At 40.2% G+C, this 9,907-nt stretch overlaps 1 long non-coding RNA gene across 1 annotated transcript in view; it reads left to right on the top strand.

Annotated features, from left to right (window-relative positions):
* The window catches only part of LOC116091048, a 46,245-nt gene that overhangs the window by 15,807 nt on the left and 20,531 nt on the right, over nt 1–9,907 (top strand). The window contains exon 2 of the long non-coding RNA XR_004118918.1: nt 9,003–9,139. This is a non-coding gene — a long non-coding RNA (uncharacterized LOC116091048). The remainder of the gene's footprint in view (nt 1–9,002; nt 9,140–9,907) is intronic.

Below are 9,907 nucleotides of genomic sequence, written 5' to 3' on the forward strand. Positions count from 1 at the left end.
CTGGCCCTTTAAGTTGGGAATCTTCACTCTCTTCTATACCTATTATCCTTAGGTTTGGTCTTCTCATTTGCCCTGGATTTCCTGAATGTTTTGGGTTAGGAGCTTTTTGCTTTTTGCATTTTCTTTCTTTCTTTTCTGTCAATGGTAGAAGTTAAAAAGAGTTGACCTTAATGTAGAACAGTAATTAACAGAGGTTATGGGGCATGTAGTGGGGGCTGGAGGTGGTGGTGAATGAAAGGAGGCTGCTGTGTTTTTGTCAATTCATGCTATATGGCTATATGCAAATATCACTCTGACATCCAGTGAACCGATATAACCAACAAAAAGGAAATGACCTGCTCTTTGCCTAACATCTGCCACACTTGCAGAGCTCATAGTCATGTGAACTCCCCATTGCAAGAGGTTCTCTTCCTAGGAATTAACCCTTCAAATAAATCTTTCCTTACTGAGTCTGGGTCTACTTTTTTTCAAATGGTATCTTGTTGATTTTTGATGTCATTTTTAGTTGACACATACTATTTGTACATATTTGTAGAGAACACTATGATATTTAGAAATAGTCACACAGAGGGTAATGACTAAATCAGAATATTCAACCTCTTCATCATCTCACACATAAACTCATGACATTGCTTTGTGGTGAGAATACTCAAAATCCTCCCTCCTGGCTTATCTGAATCCTATCAGGTGCTGCTGTTATCTGTGAAAACACACCTGAGCATATTCTTCCCATCTAGCTGTAACTTTGTACCCATTAGCTAATTTCTTCCTCTTCATCTCATTTCTGTCATCTTCTGTGTCCCTTTGTCCAGGGTTTTTCTTTCTACTTCTATAAGATCATTTTCTTACATCCTACATGAGGCCAGGTGTTGATTTTCTGTTTGGCTTATTGCATTTAATTATGCATTCCAGGTTCATCCAAAATGTCACAAAAGATAATACTTCATTCTTTTATTGCTATCTAGAGTCTTGATGTATATTCTGTGGAAAAGAAGCAGAAATTTGTATTCAAAATCATGTCTTCCTCTCCCTTCAGTCACAAGCTTTGTACTTTCATCTGGATTCTTTCTCAATGCTTGGGCTATAGAATTCATGTTTATACCCAGAGGAAATGAGCCTGGGGTTTTGTACAGCTCTACCTGCTGCAGGGGTGACACCAGAAGGGCTAAAGTTCTGAGGTATTGCACAAAGACCTTGTCAAATGGGTGTGAAAAATGTCAGTGGAGGAAAATGGAAGTGGTCTAGTTCAGCCTCAGCATGGTAAGAGCAAGCATGTATTAGTCTGAGAGGCTGAAGTCCTCCAAACCTACATCTCTATCTTGGGGTACAGGAGACTGATATTCAGGGTCTGAGAATCAATCTTTGTAGGTGAGAGTAAAAAACCTCTTACTCATTTAGATGTCTTCTCTTTGTCCAATCTGTGGACGTTAAACAGGGTCTCTGAATTATATAAAGGAGAATCATTCAGTGTGATCTGGTCCCTAAGTAACAGCAGCAACAGCAGCAGCAGGTGAAGGTGAAGACTTCCTTGGAAATGCAAGTTCTCTGGCTCCACACAGAATTCCTGTCTTAGGAAATCTGAGCACTATAGACAAGCCTTTTGTGCTTATTAACCTTGCAAGGGATTCTTAGCACACAGGATGGATGACAGTGGTCCCTGGAGGAGTTTTTGCAAGGAACCTGGACTATCTGAGGATGAAGATGACCTCTCTCTCCCAGGCTCCTACTTAGGGCAGGAAGCTCAGCTGTGAAGGTAACGGATTTCCTCGCCCGCTCTGCATTGTGCTCCTCCCTTCCCAAGTGCTGTTAATAAGTGATTTCTTGACAGGTTCTGTATTCAGAGAAAGAAATCAAAATGTATTGAGTGGCCATGAACCAGACACTTGGGCTTGGCATTCTTGATGAGTTATTTATATGTGATCTTTATAGAAACCCAAATAGAAGAAAAATATGTCCTGTATTTCCTATGCAGAAATGTTTGAATTTCGCTAGAGGAACCCCTGAAAGCCTAAAAGATTTTGAGACTTACAGAGATTCCTATGAGTGGGATTGCATGCCTTTTACTGGGGTGGAAAGGGATACTCTTAGACGGGAAAGCCTCCTTGGCATAGATCAGGATGACAGGACTGGGGAAGGATGCTCTGTCAGTATTAAGGAAAGACGTAAGCACAGTTATGTCCTGTTACTCCGCAGCTCTGCAGTGGGTTATAGTTGCTCTCTTGGTACATAAGAAACAAGAGGGACAGTCTGTGATATAGTGAGGGAAGGGTCTGATAGTCCAGGTGCCTGTCACCGAGGAATGCATGAAAACAGCGCAAATGCTACTTCTGTGAGCAAATGTCTGAGGTGTTTGCCAGCCACCCAGGTGAGCTTCACATTACAATGTGGTGCATGATGACATGTGTTAGTACGACTCCCATTTCTACTATGTAAAGACAAAAGAACCTACATTCATAAGAACATGTACGAAGATTAAGTCAAACCCCTAGGATGTCTAAGGGGAGGATAGCCAGAAACAAGACTGAAGAAATGAGACTAAAGAGAAATTGCTAAGATGGAAAAAGGGCTTTGAACCATCAACAAACAAGTGTAGTACAACCTGCTGCAAGCTAAACAAGCCCTCTTAGTGAAGTAAGGAAAAAGAATATAGTTGAGTGTTGAGGTAAATATCATTGACACAAAATCTTTGTAATTTTTAATATGTATATATATAATTTATAATAAGACTTAAAGCATTAGAGCTGGGCATACATCAACCCTCTATGCTATTTTGTCTACTGCCCTGTCAATAAACCCAAGATATCACTTGCCAAGTTTCCTCTAGGCTGCTCCTACTCCAACAGGATGGCCCTCATGAATTAGAAATTTTTTTCACTGTCCTTGAACTTCACAAACTGAATTTCTGTCATGTGCAACTCAAATTAACAAGACACTGCAGAGTTACAACTTGGCTTGTCAACTGGTCCCTATATGGCTGGCTATGATGTGATGAAATAAAAACGAATAGACATTGACTTAGTTCCAGACCTCAAGGAGCAGCTCACCTTTCAGCAAAGACATCAAGGTAGCAGAGGTGGAGTCTGATGAGGAAGAACAGTGAGTGAGCTCTGATTTTCATGTCTTCATGTTTCCCTCTCTAACATAGGCAAATAGAGCCCAGCAAACCCATCTTTGTGCAACCCTAAGACCAAGATGAGGCATAGAACCTTACCTGTAATAATAATTGTCAGATCTCCTGACTCAAGATCACCTTGCACATAACTCCAGATTTAAAGAGAATAAAAGATGGCTCAGCAGGGAAGGGGCCTCTCCCAAGACTAACAGCCTGAGATTATCACCAGGATCCACATGGTAGAAAGAGAGGATTCCCACAAGATGTCTTCTGATTGATATCATGGCATGTGTACCCCCCATACATAAGAAAAAAAATAATAAATAAATAAACAGAAAAATAGGATGATTATAGGGGCTATCTTTTGACCTTGCTTTACAAGGTTTGTATCCTTAAATCCAGGGGGAGTCAGTGTTGGATGTGGGAGGCCTCAATGATAATGGGTAACGACACAATGATCACAGCTGCCTTCTTCCTCCAACATCTCACATAAGCAGCCCAGGCAAAAGGAGGGATGGTGCACAGATGACCTGTAGAATGGAGAAGTATGGCTCTAAGGTTGGACTCCCAAGGAGCCATTTACTAGCTCTGTGACCTCAGAAAAGTCGTGGAACTCCTACTCTCTTGGTGCTTTTCAAGCTAGACTCTATTGGTTTGGGGGTGCCTGCCTTGAAGACGGGCAGGGTGAAAGGAGGAGGTACAGAACTGCATTTCTGGCTTTTAGCAGTACTTCCTACTAACACTAAGGAGTAAATAAAAAAATATGCATAGAATTCTGAAATAGTACCCAATACTCCAAAAACAGCTAATATATTATGGCAATTACTGTTGCCATGCAAAAATAAGGTGAATGAATAGGTAGGTCTGTATATGTAATAAATCTCAAAAGTAGTGTATGGAAAAAGCAGAAAGGACAGTTATACTAGCATTAATATCATCTAAGATATCAGTTTTAAAATACAAACAGCTTTTTATGTTGTATATGCAAATATGGAAGTATGTACCTATGAATATTACTAAGAAGAATATGATATCTTGTTTATATCTACACAAATATATGAAGCATGTATAAACAAATAGGATACACTGCACACAGTTATCAGTGTAGATACTTGTACTTTTATATGTACATGTTGCATGTATATGGATGTGAGAAAGCATACAACCAGGTACACGAAAGTACTAGTTCCCTGACAATAGTTATATCTAGTAAATGATAGTGTGTGTGTGTGTATGCACGTGTGATACATGTGTGTTCACAGAGCAGAAATTCTGCTTGCTTGAAACATTTCACAATTAAAACCTTAGAAAATGTATTATAAAAGCTTTCATCTGATCGCTAGAAGGCTCTCTTCTTCATTTGTATTCCACTTGACTATTCAAATTTCCCTTTTAATATGCAAGAGAAGTTATGGTTTGAGACCCATCTGAATCTGAATCACTAATGACGATGCTTGTGCTGGGATATTTCCAAACTGGGCTGCCACAGGCTGGAGAGTGACTGCAGGGAGAGAGGAAGGCTGGGGGGCCTGCAGCTTGGTGTTATGAATTTGTTATGAATTTACATTGGACATTCTTCCATGACCTGGTGAAAATGAGACTTGGAACAAGACACCGCAGACAGGTGGCTTAATCCCACTCAGGTTATTTCTTTAGCTATGAAACAGGAATAATAAATCTTATTTCAATAGGTTTCTGTGTGAAATAAATAAGCGCAAAACATGGCCCTTGGCAAGCATATCAAAGACCCACTGTTATGACATTCGATTCATATTTAAAGCATCCTTGTCATAGACATCAGAGAGGAGAGAAATATCAATCGTTTGCCTGCAGGAATCAGAGCAGCCAATGAAATCTCTCTCTCTGTCTACTGGAGCCAGTAGGTACATTAAGAAAACAAAACATAAAAGATCAAGCATAGTGTCTGGCTGCTTCTGAAAGCCATCTCCTCTTTTCTATGCAGAGGTTTGTTTTAGCTTCATAGTGTCGGGAGGAAGAAGGTGAAACTTGTCCCTTCTGAGAGAGTGGAAACAAAGGCAAGACTCGGATCAGGCCAGCTAGGGAGAGGGGCAAGCAGCTCAGCAAAGGTCTGAGAGAAAAGGCTGAAGGTGAAGGAGGGAGGAACCGCAGGAGGGACGTGTAATTTGTGAGCCACCCACAAAGGGGCAAGGAGACAAAAAGGAAGGCTGGCCTGGGCCATCCGATGTCAAGGATAATGACGCTGGATAACAAAGCATGGAGAACATGAAGGAGACTTTGTGTGGCAGCTCCATCCTGGGAAGACCAAATCTCTTAATTTAGCTAGGGACTTCAAAATGGACTGCACAGAAGGTGTTCCTCTGTCAGCAGTAAAGTGATAGAGGCAGGGGCATAGCTTTACTCTGTCCTCTGCAGTAGTCTGAGGAGGCCATCTATTCCATTAGCCATCTTCCCTCAGGCCAAACCAAGATTCATGGCTTCCACTCAGGAAAGAATTTCAGAGTAACAAGTATGAAGGAGGGTTGGAGTTTAATGAAGATATTTTAGTATGGACTTGAAAAGAGTTAAGAGAAGGAAGAAGACTAAGGAAGAAAGTAAGACACACCAAGAGTGTGTGTATGGTCTTTAATTGTCACCCTTTATTGCCTTTGCAAGAATAAAGTATACCCTTTCAGTGATTTAAAAGCTACTGTGTTCCTATGGGTTGCTAAGAACCTAAATGAGATCATAAGGTGGTTCTCGGGGGTTACCAGACAGGATTATATATAACACATAAGATCTCAGAGATGTAGGAAATTGGGATGTCTTCATTGTAAGCAATGTAAATAGTCTGAGACTTCCAGGAGCAATGTAAATAGTCTGAGACTTCCAGGATATGTGTGGGAAAACAAAAGACCTACTTGAGGCCATGTATAGTTAGGCCATGATCCTAGTTCATTGTTTGTCTTAACAAAGTATCTATATATGAAAAGAATATCATTTCTATGTTAACAACTATCAGAGAAAATGTCATTAATTGTATTAGAATTCCTATTATTCATTTGGTGAGAGGGTTTAATCAGATAACAGTGAGGGGCTCCTTTCCCTTTTCATGTCTCACGATTCCTTCTGGTTTTCTGTCCTACCTCACTTCTGTGGAAGGGATAAACTAAGCTATTTATCAGGGATTAATGAATACCTTAGAAGGAACTTCAGTAGGGAACACCATGTTCCCTACTACAGGAATGATCAGTTCACCAGTGGTGGCGAGTTGTGTTGATGACTGGTTCCCAGGTCTTGACTATTGTCCACTGGGACTTTGAATGCTAAAAATATTATAGGACTTTATGGTGACTTTTAGACAAATTGTCTACCTTTTAGAAGATATTTTTGGGCCTAGTGATATGTGCCTATAATTCTGTAACTTGGGAAATGAAAGCAGAAGGACTTGTGTTCAGTGTTAACTTGAGCTGGATAGTGGAATCTTGCCTAAATAAATAAATAAATAAATAGTATTTTTATTACTGATACTTTTGGTCACAAATGGATGACCAAGACCTAGCTTATAAATGTAAATTTAGAGACAATTAGATATAGTGAAAAAAGCATACAGGTAAGATATCAGGCATGGGCAACAATGCCCTTAGTAGACACCAGTCTAACAAATCTCAATAATGGGTTACTTATTTAGGAGTATTTGGCTAGTGAGGTCTCAAAGACCTTCAAACATTACAGTCTAATGCTAATACTCTTATTTACCCTTTAGAACTTGATGTTAAGATCCTATTGTCAAAAGCACCACATTCTTGAGTCATAGGACATGGCTAAATCAATTGGATACTTATCTGAAAGCTCCCTACTGGCTTGCCTTCATAATGTTGGACAGTGCTATGCAAACTACCAGAGAAGAAAAAGTTATCATCAGTCTTACTCAGTCATGAATACCATGAACTACAATAATTACTAGCCAAGCAAGACATGACTACTGTTGCAACAGTGGAATGGGTGTTATGAAAGTAAGCAACCCTTCCTGATTGGATTTAAAGCTTAGTCCACAAGATGAAACCAATACTTGGCACTGTTATCAGGGTCAAAATGATCCTGTGGCTAGATATGTCTCAGACCTTAGGATGGAACCTATTATTGTTAACCTGCTAAATGAGCATAATATTAAACCAACTCCCAATTAGTTACCTTTATACACATGGATTAAGACATCTCTCAGACCTCATCAGAGAAATTTCTATTTTCAGTATATGGTAAGTAACATAGAGACAAACAACTAGAAAAGGTGCAGAGAATGAGACTAAAGAATGCTCATCCTTTGATGAGATGTTACATACTGTATTCCATCCTCCCTAGGGTTATTTAGAAAGAAGGGATGGAGAGAATGTAAGGGTCTGATGCAGTGGATGGCTACAAAGAAGCAATGGTCCTGTACCCATCAGGGAAACTATACATATAGACTCACAATGATGATAAGAACACATACAAGGCTCATGCAACTCAAGCCAGATAAAATCTCAGTCAGAAATGTGAAGGTGGCCACAAGGTTCAGCCCCTAACTGAGGAGCTGTTGGTAACTGTTAGATATTGGGAGGGTTTAGTCAGTTAATGGTCACTTTTCTCTAAGAGTTTGACGTGTGGTAAGTCAATCATGCTCCAGTGGTGGACTGCACACCGAAGAGAACTTGATTGGCCCCTGCAAAAGAACACAGTTAGATGGAGGAGAAAGGGCTGTCGATTTTTTGGAACAGTTGGGAGTGAATATGATCAAAATATACACAAAATTCTCAAACAATTAATGCCATTTTTTAAATTAAAAAGAAGTCAGGCATGCATCAACATGTCACTCAAAAATTTATTTACTCATTTATTCATTGAACAATTTTATATGAAGGGTTTGCTATTTACTTGGTTTGTAGAATAAACATTTTATTAGAAGGAAACATAAATTAGGAAACCACTGGCAAGGCGATTTAATGTTGTAGTGATGGAAACCAAGTGAAGTGATTGGATTCCCAGTGGCTGGAAAAAGTGACAGATTTTGTGGCAGGTTTTAGAACAGAGAGAAAGATCACTAGATGAGGCAACTTGCTTGATTCCTGAATGCCCAGGAGGCAGTCTACACTATTTTTTTTTTTTTTTTTTTGCTGGTAGTACAGCAATAATCAATGCCTTTCATGTCATCAATAAGCAGGAGATATTGACATAGAGAGAAAAAAATCAAAGTGACAATGGTTACCTTCATCACTGTCAATCAAAATGACTATGGCATTTAGAAAAGCCATCCAACCCATTTTCCTTATAAATTTAGGTTCAAGTGGGGGCTTTGGGACTCTGTCAAGAACTGAACAATTGAGAAACTACTTTTGGAGGATTGGAAACCTTTAGGAAAGCTGCACTTGTGATCTAGTATCATGCTGGTTAGTTGTGGACTGACTGGCTAAACTAAAGGTAGGGGCTTAGCAAAACCACTGAGAACTGGGGCAAATGGGAGGGAGCTATTTAGACTTCTCCATTGATTTCAACAGGACTCCTGTAGACTCTGCTAGACTCATATGAACAAGATCATGCTATCCCTCTGACCCAAACCCTTTATCCAATTCTCACATCATGTCACACTTGGCTCCCCGGTCCCTGTGTGATATAGGTCACCTCAGCCTTTGGTTGTACTGCTTTCCATTCCTCTCCTCAACCTGCCACTTCAATTTCTTCCTCAATGGTTCCTTAGGTGCTTCTCAAACACACTAAGCAATATTTCATATCTGCACTTTTTCAGCAGGCATTGTGTCTGCTTCCCCAGTGCCAGGATTATAGCTGTGCACCACTATGCCTAGCTTCCATCTCTTTTTAATGGGCTTACATTGAAGACTTACATTAAAGATAACTCCGGATGATACTTGCTGATTCATATCTTCCCTCTTGTCAGTTGTTCTCAGCACGAGGATCCAAACAATGCAACAACCTAAGAAGAAACGATGTCTGAAATAAGCTGTGCTGTGTCCTTGTTTCTTCTGGAAAGAAAGACTACAATACCAACCCAAGTTTAGCAACCCAAGATCCAAGGTATGTAAAGCCTTGGTCTCCCTCAGTGTGGAACACACACAGATGAGACTCCATCCACGTAGCTTTTCTGAGGGGATCAGCTCACTGTGGGAGCCTTGGTGTCTGCGTGAGTAATAATTTCTTTGGATTTGTGTGAGTCTGTTTCAAAAGACAGATCTAAGCAAGAGTTCGCATGACTTTTCAGGGATACTAAGAAGCTAGGACTGAAGTCTCCCACTGTGTGTTTTTTATGTCTGTTGCTTCTGTTCCCCTCTTTGTGTTTCATTGATTTCCTATAGTTTACTTGAAACTGCATGTTGGAAGGATTCCATCTTTCTTTTCTCCTGTTAGTGTTTTTGAGTGTATCCATTTGTAAAGCTGTTCAGGCTGCTGTAGTACATATGTGACTGTTAGTGAAGCATGCAGGCCCCACCCCTGCATGGATCCCTAGCCCTTTACTTTTTTCAGGCAATGTTCTCTGGTGTATCTGGTGGTATTGTAATTTGCATTGTGATCATCCAATCAGAAGCAGGCAAGTCGTGCAAAGGAAGGGAGGCTGTTGTGTTGGGTCATATTTTCATCCTTAGTTTTTCCTATAGTAGATAAAGCTATGAATTGTGAGTGTTTAAAAATAACACAGTGTCTCCTGGCTCTGCTGACTTAGCTCCTGACAATCCAATTTCCTGTTCTCAGCAATACTTTAAATTATAAAATGTTATTGTAGGGGCTGGTGAGATGGCTCAGTGGGGAAGAGCACCGACTGCTCTTCAGAAGGTCATGAGTTCAAAT

Source organism: Mastomys coucha, unplaced genomic scaffold (assembly GCF_008632895.1).
Source record: "Mastomys coucha isolate ucsf_1 unplaced genomic scaffold, UCSF_Mcou_1 pScaffold15, whole genome shotgun sequence".
In the NCBI taxonomy this organism is placed as follows: Eukaryota; Metazoa; Chordata; class Mammalia; order Rodentia; family Muridae; genus Mastomys; species Mastomys coucha.